This window comes from Tauraco erythrolophus, chromosome 4, assembly GCF_009769465.1.
Source record: "Tauraco erythrolophus isolate bTauEry1 chromosome 4, bTauEry1.pri, whole genome shotgun sequence".
Lineage (NCBI taxonomy): Eukaryota > Metazoa > Chordata > Aves > Musophagiformes > Musophagidae > Tauraco > Tauraco erythrolophus.
Window position 1 is genome coordinate 13,009,779 of NC_141468.1, and position 13,710 is coordinate 13,023,488.

Consider the following 13,710-nt stretch of genomic DNA (forward strand, 5'->3'; position numbering starts at 1 on the left):
AACAGTGATAAAAATTGTAATCAGATCATTATCACGTTGCCAGAACGTCCGCTTCAATTATAAATCTTGGATGGATAATAAATATGTATATGTAGCCTTGGGCCCATATTCTGCAGCTTTTCCATGTACTAAAACTTCCTTTGGCTACAGTACAGGTTTCAGATAAGCAGCAAATTTCAGGACCAGAAGAATATCATGGCTACAAGGTGAAGTGCTCTGCTCGAATGAATTTTGACTTGACAGAGCAGAGGAGGGGGAGCATCAGGGCACTACTCATGTCTCCAACACAAGCTCCAGCCTTTTGCCAGGCACAGCAAAAGGCTCTGGGCTTCCTTCTGCTTCACAACTATCCTTGCTATTGGGTGGCAAGAAGGTGCTGAGGAACTCCTTCTTCTTGGCGTTACACAAGATTTACATAAGCTCTTGACTATGCTAAAAGAACCTCCTCTTCTGAAATTACCTTTAGCTGCATTGACACAGTTGTGATAACTCTGGCTTCAAGCTTCACATAACTCTTCACACCTTGACGATCCAACAACCTATTCTTAATCCTGTGATCAAGCTTTACTGTAAAGGCAGTGAAATTGTGGTCCAAATAAGGAAAGTTGTGCTTTGTCCACTGCTAAAGGCATTTTCACCTAGAAGTTTTCCTCGATCAAGCAACACAGAGCTGCTCACACCTACACTGCTCTGGGCTGCTCTCTCACTAGCTGTGTCACTCTACATAGCCAAGGCTCCGGTTGGGCACCTCTTAGTGACACTGAGACCCTAACCTCTTATGGGTTCCATTTCAAAGATCTCAACGCAGCGTTGGTGCTCCAAAGTTGCCAGGAGCCAGAATAGTGGTTCTGTAGCATAAACTGCGGCTACGTGTTGTGCACTAGAGAGACTAATGGGATATGGGTGATTGTTTCAGTGGACAAATCCTGCTGGAATAACACCAGGTAAGTGCGTAAAGCAGGAGTCAAACAGCAGTGACATCAAAGAATGAAATGAACAACAGGAGGTGCAATGCAAAACTCATTGGACTGAATTTTAAGCAGGCTTGCTAAGCTGTGTGTATGCAACTCGTGGCAGTGAAAGCAGAATTATCATATGTAAACACAGGCCCATAGAACACAAATTAAAGATGATCTTTTATTAGATGCTGAAACAGAGTTTGCTTCAAAACATCTTTCAGTCAGTTGCTGAAAGTACATTTATTATCTGAGCAGAAGTTTTGAGGGTCCTTTCATCCAGCAGAGAGCAGCTGAATAAGCTTGTATTTTTATACTGGAGGAGGCTTTTCTAACCAGTCTGATTAGAGTGACAGAGTAATTTATTTGCAAGCAGAGAATCCACAGTAATGTCATTTTTCATAGCCAATCGTAGAGGTCAACTATATTTCCTCCAGAGTCCTTGGCATGCTAACACTTTGAAATATTCAGTACCTCACAGGATCAACTTCTTAGTTTATCTGCCATCACTTTCTGAGCTGAGTATCTTGTTTTGGAACAAGTTTAAGCTGCTGTAGTTCGTGTTTATGGACATTTTGCCCCTTTTTGTTGCCTTTTGGGCCTTGTGCTAACTCCCACATGGATCTAATCCAGGCAGCTCAGCCAACCTAATTGTACAGATACAGAAAAAATAATTTACTTTTTCCTCATATCTCATTAACAAAAGTATTTATCATTCCAAGGACTGATTTTTGTGAGGGAAAAAATGTGTGCACTCCAGCAGTGCACAAATTCCCTAAGGATTATTTGTCATATCACAGCATTTTTCTAGTTTATGGATGCAAATGCAAAGGTGACTCAAAAAGAGAAAAAAAGTTAAATTCTTTTTTGCTCTTATATGATGAACATAGAAAGGCTAGAAAGTTTCTGTTAAAAATTATTTTCCCCATTGTATGTGAAAAGTGCACTTCCTTGTTTTTCAGGAATTCTCTGGGATTAATCAGAGAACTACTGGATACATAAGAAAGCTCTAATTCAGATTGTGCTGTCTAAGGTGGGAAAGAGGTTTAGTCAGACTCTTTGTTTCATTAAAAATTACGTAAATGAAACAGCAGTACTCTTGATAAAAATTAACTTTCAGAAAAATAAGAATTCTCATTCTTTTTGCATGATATACCAGGAAACACAGCAAGGGATTGATGCATCTGAAAGTACCTGTCTTTCTGTGTCTTGCTGAGGCATCTGTCAATTCCCAAGAATTTTTGAACCAATTGGCCAGTTTCAACCAAATCTGACTTTGAGACCTACAGCCAGAAAGTACTACATTCCCATAAATTTCATCGGAAGTGCTAAGTCTACAGAGAAGAAAAATCCAAGTGAGCACCCCTAGAGTGGAAAACTTGGATTCAAATCTGACAGCTGACAGAGATCATGGGCAGAAGCTGAGGGTACTTTAGGACACATAGCGGGAAAGTGGAGATATTGTCAGGGATTTAGGGAACATGGGGCAAACTAAATGTTGCACAAGGGATCCATTTTTTCTTAGCAAATTATCTTCAAAATAAAAGAATCCGGGCCAGATTCTTTCCTGGTATAAATCACCACATACTTAATTACGGTAGCTGATTATCTGGCCACAGCTTCAGCACTTATGAAAAGGAACTTAGCTCATGAAGGACATTCTCATGACTTAGCTGATGAAGGACATTCTTGCCACAGAGGATTCCTTATGTTGTTTCTCCCTCTTATTTCTGCTGGAAGTTCAAAGAAATGTTTAATATTTAGATAAGATTGGATATTACCATGTTTCTGTTCATTCAAATATTAATAATGATTTGCCACAGTACCTCTGTGAATGATGCATAGATTTCAATAAACCATGATAATGATAATGAGGTGAGGGAGACTGAAACACTGAGACTGTATTTCTTGCTCCAGAACACGCAATGAATCAGGAGGACCAGAATTCAGAGTATCTATGCATAGTCCTTAGGAGGACAGAACACCAGCACTGCTGAAGACATAGACATTGAGAGTCCCCCAAGCCCTATACCAAGGTGAAGAAATGAGGCAGAGAGTGGTGTCTGTGAGCAGCTACCTGAGCAGAGGATCACTGGATATTTATTGCCCTTCTACCCTTCAATTCCTTTTGTGCAGGCCAACATAAGAGAAGATGTGTCTGTCATACTTACACTAGACCTGCTAGCTTGCTGAGTAAGTGATTTGTTGGAGGTCATTCAGCAATCTTTAACTAGAGTATTTCTAACAGCTTTTATTTCATTAATCAAAATAGCAGCATCTGCATCCTTTCTTTCCTATCAATTTTGAAATGTATTTCTTTCTTCTTTGTGGGCTTTTCATCAGCTGCATCTCCTGCCAGCCTTGCCCTTGTCCCCCGTCAGTTGCCACTACAGCAATGCTGAATTCCACTGTGTGACAGCATCTTGAGAAACAAAGCCTGAGTGGTTACCTCTGAATTGTTGGAGCAGTAGCCACGACTGCCCCAGCAGCTATGGGTGCCGTTGTTCTGCTCTTAAATATCCTTCATACTGCAGAATCGCCGGTGCAAAGCACATACTGCAGTGACCAAGTCAGCTAACAGAGCTGGCAACCAGCCAATGTGTGCTGTGCTGGGGGAGGTATGGCAGGAAAAAATCCCATACGGGTGGAACAGATCCATGCATGCGGACCCCCTAAATCACACAGATGTAGAAATAGATCAAAAGAGTTAAAGCAGCAAACCTTCAAGGTAAGAAAGCCATTTCAAAGGCACTGCTGGAATGAGAAGGGGTTTTTTGGCTGCTTCTACTTTGTGCTTAGCTCAGACCAAGGGAGAGAAGATGAATTCTGTGATCTGGCAATAAAACTGCATAGCAATACTTTGCTTCTCAGTAATAACTTTCAGGGAGTTTCTCATTAAAACTGCACCACTGCATTGCACACATACACAGAGCTCAGCTTAACGGTGTAGCCAACTGCAGAGCACTTCGCTGTAACTCTCTTATACCCAGTTTGAGCGTGATGTGTAAAATGTGCTTTATTTTTATTAACACCCTGATTCCAGAAGGCAGAAGTTACATGTTTAAGCCCATCCCTGTGAGAAATGCTGATATGAACAATGACTTTCCAGTATCAGACAACTATATCTCACTATAGGAACTATCTGGCTAGAATTTTAATGGCAAGAACAGACTCCAAAGGAGCTGATCGCAGAGCAATAGGGGTATATTAGCACAGGTAGGCCTGGCAGTTCCTGGAAGGCAATGTATCTACTGACAGAGAAGACTGAAATGACTTCCTCATGCTCTCAGATGCAGCCCCAGAACTGTTTTCAGTATTTGCCCTGGGAAATAGGAATAGAAAGAGTGTGGGTAGTGATAATGAAAAAATGAGATGGAAACAGAAAATAGAGCAAGAAGTGGAAACTGGTGTAACACTAAAAGTAAAGGAGGAAGACACAAATCCTGGTGACTGGGATTAGCACCAGCCTTGTAAAGGAAGGTAAAGAGGTTAATGTAAATGTGACTTTTATTCATTTGACCGTTAGCTTCAAACTACAGCTATATACTATATAACAGCTACACTACAGAAGATGTGCCTTTCAGGCAGGGAGAAGTAAGGCACTGTCTATGCAAGCTGCAGATAAAGGACAGGAGATACTGAAATATCAAAATATTGCAGTCTTAGGCAGATACATGGAAGTCAAGATTTTTCGTTGGTTTTTAGCCTTGTTAAGGTTTTGGGTGAATGTAGCCATGTTGTTTACTTGCCTAAGCTTCTTCATCTACAAAATGGAAGTAATAATAGTTAATTCTGAAATACAAACTTGAAGGCAGGTGCGTTTCACCATATAGCCCTTTGCTATGCGCACTTCACCCTGCGCTATTCCAAGGTCACTCAAGCTGTCAGCACAGAGATTGAAAGTGTCTGATCAGACTTTTCTCAGTATTTCACTATGTCTAAAATGAAAACTGCCTTGAAGTCATGTCTTACATTTCTTTCTGCTCCCTGAATGTGCCTCTTGTGTTGTGAGACATTACAGAAAATGATGACTGGGAAAATGAGTTTCTACTTTAAATGATGCCTACCCACTTAAATCGGCATGATGCTATTAGAACCTTATGTGGCAGACTCACATTGAATTGACCTTTTACTATTGCATATTCACTGCTTAATCAGATGAAAAAATGCCTTACTACCTCTCAAAAATGTCGTACCATGAGCACTGGCTAATTATCATATATTTACGTGTATTCAGGCAAGTTCTGGTAAACTGCGCAAGTATTTACCTGTTAGTATGGTAGCTGTCTTTTTCTTACGTAATTAAAAGGTCTTATAAATTTTGAATTTACTGAAAAACATCTCCTAGCATCAATTTGGTGATGCACTCTAAAATGCCTTCTACTGTCTAGAGTAAGCCACGTGTTTCAAATAGTAACAAAGGTAACTTGATGAATCCGTGTGATACGTTCTGGGTGATATTTGCTTGATTCGTATTCTGGATGATAGCAGTCTGTATTCATAATGCACTCAGGGACAAGGCAATCAAGCTTTACTACCTCTTTTGCTTTCCTTGAGGCTTGAGCTACAGCTAGCATAAGCCAATTACTGAATGATGCAAGTTGGTTTTCCCTTGAAAGGAGTTTTCTGTTGATGTTGCTGGCATTATGGACCATGAAAGCAACCTCCTAAGGACTGGTTCACCCATTCCTTTCCAAACGGCTAATCACATGGGTTCTCTTCTTCTCATGGCATCACATTAGTAACTTATCTTACTTAGGATAGACATATAAATCACACAGATAGAGCAAAAATATCTCTTAGCCTTAACAGCAGTGATCAGACACATGAGTTAGGAACCAGTTTACCCTACAAGAAAACTTTCTGAAAGAACAGGAATTTTTTTGCAAAGTTGAAAAAAATATGGTTATGAATGAGTGGTGCTGCTGACAGTGCAATCCTTCTAATTCATTTATCCCAACCCTTATTATTGTCTCAGATGAAACAGAGCTCTAGTATCACTTACTATAGATTCCTATCATAGATAACTAGCTAGCTGACAGCAGGGTCGTATTCTGAATAGACACAACAGTTTAATATAGCATTAGTGCTATTAACAAGAAAGATCACAGATGTTTGCAAATGAAAAACAATACACTGAAATTTTTACCAGCTGCTCCTCTTGTATGCAAGAAACCTTAAAAGAACTATGCTCTTGTTCACAGCCCTGACTAGAATATCAGTATGTATGTTTCGAAAGGCTCATTATGAATGTTTTGTGGCATGCCTGTACATTTAAGTAAAAATTGAAGAGCAAACGCCATAATTGAACTCTCTAGTGTTTCAATAGAAAGACACATTTTCCCATTAAGAACAGAGATACTTCAGTCACAGTCATGTTTACATTACACCAACAGAACATCAAAACAAGACAAATTCAAAGTAAAATCTTTTCTGTACTGTTCAACTGTATGAGCTGAATACAAAATTGTTGCCTTTTTGTACAGCAGAGTACAGAGGTCTCAAAGTCTGGTACTAAAATGGAGGTCTACAGCATAATGATAGACTTTTGCAGTTACAAAATTGCGTTATACGTTTGCACATAGCAAACATAGACAAAGAATACTATAATCTGAATTCACCCATAAAACAACAACAAAAAAATTTTCCTGATTAACTTCTGCTTGCAGCAGAAACCTGGGGAGTAGCCAGTGATTTTTAAATTTCCAGTGATGGAGAAGCTATCTACCACAGCTCCTGTTAAACTGTACGAATGATTAATGGCTTATGCTGTTAATAGTGTGTGCTCTACTTATTGACTAGGCTTCTTTAGGTTTAATTTCAAGAGTTTGTATCCTCTTTCACATGTCTCTGTGGAACAGAGATGCCTCCTCTAATCAGATTTCTGTTTCACATGAAGATATTTAAAAAGATGATTGGATCACTGCTTGTAACATTATTTTTGATAAACTCGTTTATACCTCTGTGCCCGGCAAGATCATGGAGCAGAACCTCCTGGCGACTATGCTAAGGCACATAGAAAATAAGGAGGTGATTGGTGACAGCCAACATGGCTTCACTAAGGGCAAATCCTGCCTGACTAGTTTGGTGGCCTATGATGAGGTTACAGCGTTGATGGATAGGGGAAGAGCAACTGACATCATCTACCTGGATTTATCCAAAGCATTTGATACTGTCCCACATGACATCCTTGTCTCTAAACTGGAAAGACATAGTTTTGGTGGATGGACCACTTGGTGGATAAGGAATTGGCTGGATAGTTGCGCTCAAAGAGTTGTGGTCAACAGTTCAATGTCCAAGTGGAGGCCAGTGACAAGTGGTGTTCCTCAGGGGTCGGTACTGGGACCAGTGCTATTTAACATCTTTGTTGGAGACATGGACAGGGGAATCGAGTGCACCCTCAGCAAGTTTGCAGATGACGCCAAGTTGTGTGGTGTTGTGGACACCCTCGAGGGAAGGGAAGCCATCCAGAGGGACCTTAACAGGCTGGAGAGGTGGGCCTGTGAGAACCTCATGAAGTTCAACAAGGCCAAGTGCAAGGTCCTGCACGTGGGTCAGGGCAATCCCATGCACAAGTACAGGCTGGGCGGAGAATGGATTGAGAGCAGCCCTGAGGAAAAGGACTTGGGAGTGCTGGTGGATGAGAAGCTCAACATGAGCCGGCAATGTGCGCTGGCAGCCCAGAAAGCAAATTGTATCCTGGGCTGTATCAAAAGAAGTGTGGCCAGCAGGTCGAGAGAAGTGATTCTGCCCCTCTACTCAGCTCTCGTGAGACCCCACCTGGAATACTGCGTTCAGATCTGGAGTCCCCAACACAAGAAGGACGTGGAGCTACTGGAGCGAGTCCAGAGGAGGGCCACGAAGATGATCCGAGGGCTGGAGCACCTCTGCTATGAAGACAGGCTGAGAGAGTTGGGGCTGTTCAGCCTGGAGAAGAGAAGGTTCTGGGGTGATCTTATTGCAGCCTTCCAGTACTTAAAGGGGGCCTACAGGAAAGCTGGAGAGGGACTTTTTACAAGGGTGTGTAGTGATAGGACAAGGGGCAATGGATTTAAACTGAAAGAGGGCAGATTTTGATTAGATATAAAGAAGAAATTTTTTGCTCAGAGGGTGGTGAGGCACTGGAACAGGTTGCCCAGAGAAGTTGTGGATGCCCCATCCCTGGAGGTGTTCAAGGCCAGGTTAGATGAGACTTTGGGCAACCTGGTGTAGTGGAGGGTTTCCCTGCCCATGGCAGGGGTGTTGGAACTAGATTATCTTTAAGGTCCCTTCCAACCCTAACCATTCTATGATTCTATATTCAATATTTCATTAGCCTTTTAGCCAAATAATTGTACTGGAGCCAATGTTCACTATGGTCTCGCTACGTCTTTTTCAAAGCCAGTTTTAACAGGGATAGAGCTCCCCATGCTGTAATCCGGTTCTGCGTTCTTCCTAAATGGGTAATTTTACAGTTGATTTTATTGAAGCCCAAATTAATTGCTTGCAGCCTGATTTATCAAGTGATGATTGTGCTTGGTCTCTTTCTGTCATGTATCTCACCATTACTTACCATTCTCATTACTTGTGTCTTCTGTGAACTTTGTCAGCAGCAATTTTACATTTTCTTCCAGATCAGCAATACAGTGTAGAATACATGAAGTCAAGGACCAATCTCTAAAAGATCCTGGTAAAGACTCAACTTACAGTGGCATGTTGAGACATAGCAGTTGCCTTGCTTTTAAATTAGTCTAGGTAGATTCTGAGTTCCCAGTGGAAATGGTTATCAATCTCAGTTTAATATATCATAGAAGTCTAAGTTTTCAAACTATTCCTTCTTTAACCCTAACTTAGAAAGAAGTAACAAATTCTTCTTTAAAACATCATACATCACCCCCTTTTAAGTAGTTTATTAATTGTATTTTAACAGTTGTGACATTATTGTGTTTAGGACTGACGATCAAGAGCATGCCTCTATCCCCCTGTTCACAGCACTGCAGCTTTTGCCTCCTTTCAGTGCTCCAGACCATGGGTGTTCCAAGGCTTGATGAAAATCAACATGAAGGAGCCAGAGAGCTCCTTGACTGTCTCTCTTAAAGTTATTGGATGCAAGTTATCTAAAGTTGGTAACTGAAAAACAAAATTCTGTAGCTGATGCTTACCATCGACCTGAGTGTCTGTTGAATTGGTTGTCATGTACTCCAACTGTGTCCTAGTGTTTCAAAGCTGAGCTATTTATTGAGCATCCTTTCTATTACAAGTCACAATCACTGTGTCAGCACTGGTCATTACCGTAATGAATGCAAAATCATACCTAGGAGAAAACCCCATAATAATCTCTCCTTTGTTAATCTATTCACATTTTTCCTCTTTTCCCAATCCTGTTCACCTGTTGAAGAATTCTAGCAGGTAATGTGCCAAACTGTGTCCAGGTCTGTTCCTACCTTAACTGGGAGGACTTCAGAGCCTTGAAAACAATGTTTTGCAGTCTTTAAGGGTAAACTTTCTTATTTTCTGTGGATTTGTTTACAACAAGGGAATTCTGTACACTGTTAGGCAATCACATTTCTAAAGCTCTATTGAGCAAAACTGAAGTATCCGCCTAGTACTGTCTTTCAACTTTAGAATCAGAGGTATGCATGTCTGTCTAGTGGTATTTTTACTGCAGGAAAGGCTCAGATCATTGTTTTGACATCCTACAACAACTGTCACTTATACTTTTATTTGGGTGGTCATACATGTGCACTGCGTGATGAATGACCTGGATTTCTGCCTTTGGTTTGTAACTTGGAACTCTAACAGAATGCATTTGTAAAATCGTCCATCTGATCTAAATAGGGAACAAACAGCATCACAAGAAGCCTATTAAGGCTTCTCTACATAAGAGTCACAACAAGCTCTTAAGATGTCCATTATTTCCTTTTCTGTACATTTTTCTTTACTCTTTTCCTTTTTTCTTTACTTTTTAAGACTTATTTATATTTTTAAAAACACTCAGCATTGGAGAAGAAAAAAATTCTTAACATTACCTCGTTACTGAAAACACACCAGTGCAAAAATGAAAATCCAAGAAAAAAATGTTGTCTAGAGCAATACTATTTTAATTGATCTGCATGTGAATATATAGGCATTTCTTTTTTTTTTTAACTTTCTTATCCATGTTGCACTGATTTTTTATTATTTACTCACAGTAATAGAGAAATTCTAGATGAGAGGAATAACTAGGTCTTAACTAAGTCAGTGAAAGACATCTGCTTGACCTAATGGCAGTAGTCATTTTTAGGTCTCTGTGTAGAGGAACAGATTTCTTGAGTGGGCAACATATTAAAAAAGAAATACAAGTTGTTCATGTCTGATGAACACTTCACGGTGCACAAGACTTGTGGTGTGCTTGACATCTCCTTCTACATGCTGAGTCAGATGACTGTAACAGTGATGTTGAAAACCTATGTGACATGCTTCTGGTCTCTTTAATCCTTCAGTAAAACCAGTATCGTAAGTATATGCCACAGCCCAAGATATACAGAAGTCTTGTACTTTAGTTTTTATATCAAGCCATAGCTCATGAGGCTTCTGTATTTTCCTCCATAAAGCAAGAACACATCTGTCTGAAGAAGACTGCCTGTTAGAATCATAAATAAAGTTTTCAGTCTGCTTAAAGCAGAGGCAGAAGATGTCAGAGATCTTGTCACATATTGTCACTTAAGCAAGATAGGAAGCTGCTGCCTAGAGGAAACTAACACAAGGCTAGTGCAAATGGGTCAGATAACAGTACTGGATGAATAATACTGTGCTGACAAAAGGGAAAATGTATCAAATGACATTTCTCACAGTTCTGTAATGGGTCCAATAGTATTCAATATTTTCATTAATGACTTGGATGATGGAATGGAGAGTGAGTTTATTAAATTTTTAAACATTATCCAGTTTAGTGGGACTGTAAGTATGTTGTAAGGCAGTTCAAATTACCGATAAATTGAAGAAATAGTTTGGAAAACCAAGATGCAATTCAAAACAAAGTTCTATACTTTGAGAAGAATGAGCAACAGCAACAATATAGGATGTGAAATTATTAATCAAGGCAGTTCTTCAGTATCAAGTTGGGATGTAATAGTGAATCCCAAACTGGAGAGAAATCTAATAGCTTTGCTGTTGCAAAAGAAGTCAAAGATTATAATTGAATCTGAAACAGCACTGTCACATGAAGTGATTTTCTTGATTCTTGAAACTTAAGGATAGCCTTGGCTGCAGTGACCACGACACAGTGGAGTTCAAGATCCATGGGGCAGCAAGGAAACCATTCAGCAAGCTCTGTACCCTAGACTTCAAGAAGGCGGACTTCGGCCTCTTGAAGCACCTGATGGGCAAAGTGCCGTGGGAGGCGGCCCTGGAGGGACAAGGGGCCCAGGAAAGTTGGTCCACATTCAAGGAGCACCTTCTCCAAGCTCAGCAGAGGTGCATCCCGACGAAGAACAAGTCGGGCAAAAAGACCAGGAGGCCGGCGTGGATGAGCAAGGAGCTCCTGGACCAACTGAAAATGAAGAGGTTAGCCTACAGAGGGTGGAAGCGGAGACAGATAGCCTGGGAGGAATACAGAGAAGCTGTAAGAGTGACCAGGGATCAAGTGAGGAAGGCTAAAGCCCTAAAGGAATTGAATTTGGCAAGGGATATAAAAAGCAACAAGAAATGCTTCTATAGGTATGTAGGGGACAAAAGGAAGTCCAAGGAGAACATAGGCCCCCTCCGGAAGGATACTGGTGCTCTGGTTACCCGGGACATAGAGAAGGCTGAGGTACTCAATGAATTTTTTGCCTCAGTCTTCACTGGTAAAGCCTCTTGTCTTACCACCCAAGCTGTGGAAAGAACTAGCAGGGACTGTGAGGATGAACCACCGCCCACTGTACTTGAAGACCAGGTTCGAGAACATCTGAGGAACTTGAAGGTGCACAAGTCCATGGGACCTGATGAGATCCATCCGCGGGTCCTGAAGGAACTGGCGGATGAAGTTGCCAAGCCACTGGCTATTGTATTCGAGAAGTCGTGGCGGTCTGGCGAGGTCCCCGATGACTGGAAGAGAGGGAACATAACCCCCATTTTTAAAAAGGGGAACAAGGAGGACCCGGGCAACTACAGACCGGTCAGCCTCACCTCTGTGCCTGGCAAGGTCATGGAGCAGATTCTCCTGGGAACCATGCTAAGGCACATGGAGAGCAAGGAGGTGGTGGGTGACAGCCAACATGGCTTCACCAAAGGCAGATCGTGCCTGACCAACTTGGTGGCCTTTTACGATGGGGTGACAACATCGGTGGACAAGGGTCGACCAACGGATGTCATCTACTTGGACTTGTGCAAAGCTTTTGACACTGTCCCGCACGACATTCTTCTCTCTAAACTAGAGAGTCATGGGTTTGATGGATGGACCACTCGGTGGATAAGGAATTGGCTCAATGGCCGCACTCAGAGAGTAGTGGTCAACGGCTCAATGTCCAAGTGGAGACCGGTCACGAGTGGCGTCCCTCAGGGGTCCGTGTTGGGCCCGGCCCTCTTCAACATCTTTGTCGGTGACGTGGACAGTGGCATGGAGTGCACCCTCAGCAAGTTCGCCGATGACACCAAGCTGTGTGGTGCCGTCGACACGCTGGAAGGGAGGGATGCCATCCAGAGGGACCTCGACAGGCTGGAGAGGTGGGCCCGTACCAACCTCATGAAGTTTAACCAGGCCAAATGCAAGGTCCTACATCTGGGTCGTGGCAATCCCAGGCATAAATACAGACTGGGTGGTGAATGGATCGACAGCAGCCCTGAGGAGAAGGACTTGGGAGTACTGGTGGACGAGAAGCTCAATATGAGCCGGCAATGTGCTCTTGCGGCCCAGAAGGCCAACCGCGTCCTGGGCTGCATCAAGAGGAGCGTGGCCAGCAGGTCGAGGGAGGTGATTCTCCCCCTCTACTCTGCCCTCGTGAGACCTCACTTGGAGTACTGCGTCCAGTTCTGGAGTCCCCAACATAAGAAGGACATGGACCAGTTGGAGAGGGTCCAGAGGAGGGCCACGAAGATGATAAGAGGGCTGGAGCACCTTTCCTATGAGGACAGGCTGAAAGAGTTGGGGCTGTTCAGCCTGGAGAAGAGGAGGCTCCGGGGTGACCTTATAGCGGTCTTCCAGTACCTCAAGGGGGCCTACAGGAAAGATGGGGAGAGGCTGTTCAGGAGGGCCAGTTATGATAGGACAAGGGGTAACGGTTTTAAAATAGAGGGAGGTAGGTTCAGGTTGGATATTAGGAAAAAATTTTTTACCATGAGAGTGGTAGAACACTGGAACAGGTTGCCCAGAGAGGTGGTGGATGCTCCATCCCTGGAGACGTTCAAGGCCAGGTTGGACAAGGCCCTGAGCAACCTGATCTAGTTGGAGATATCCCTGTTCCTTGCAGGGGGGTTGGACTAGATGACCTTTGAAGGTCCCTTCCAGCCCTAACCATTCTATGATTCTATGATTCTATGATTCTATGATTTGTTTAGCTGGAGTCCTGTGCTTAATTTTGAGTGTATGGTTCAAGGATAAACTACTTGGATAAAGACTAGAGGAGAGCAAGGTGAATGTTTACAGCTCTTGGATACATAACCCACAGACAAATCATAGAATCATAAAATCATTTGGGTTAGAAAAGACCCTTAAGATCATTGAGTCCAATCATTAATCTAACACTGCCAAGTCCACCACTAAACCATGTCCCTAAGCACCACGGTCTGCACCTCTTTTAAATGCCTCCAGGGACAA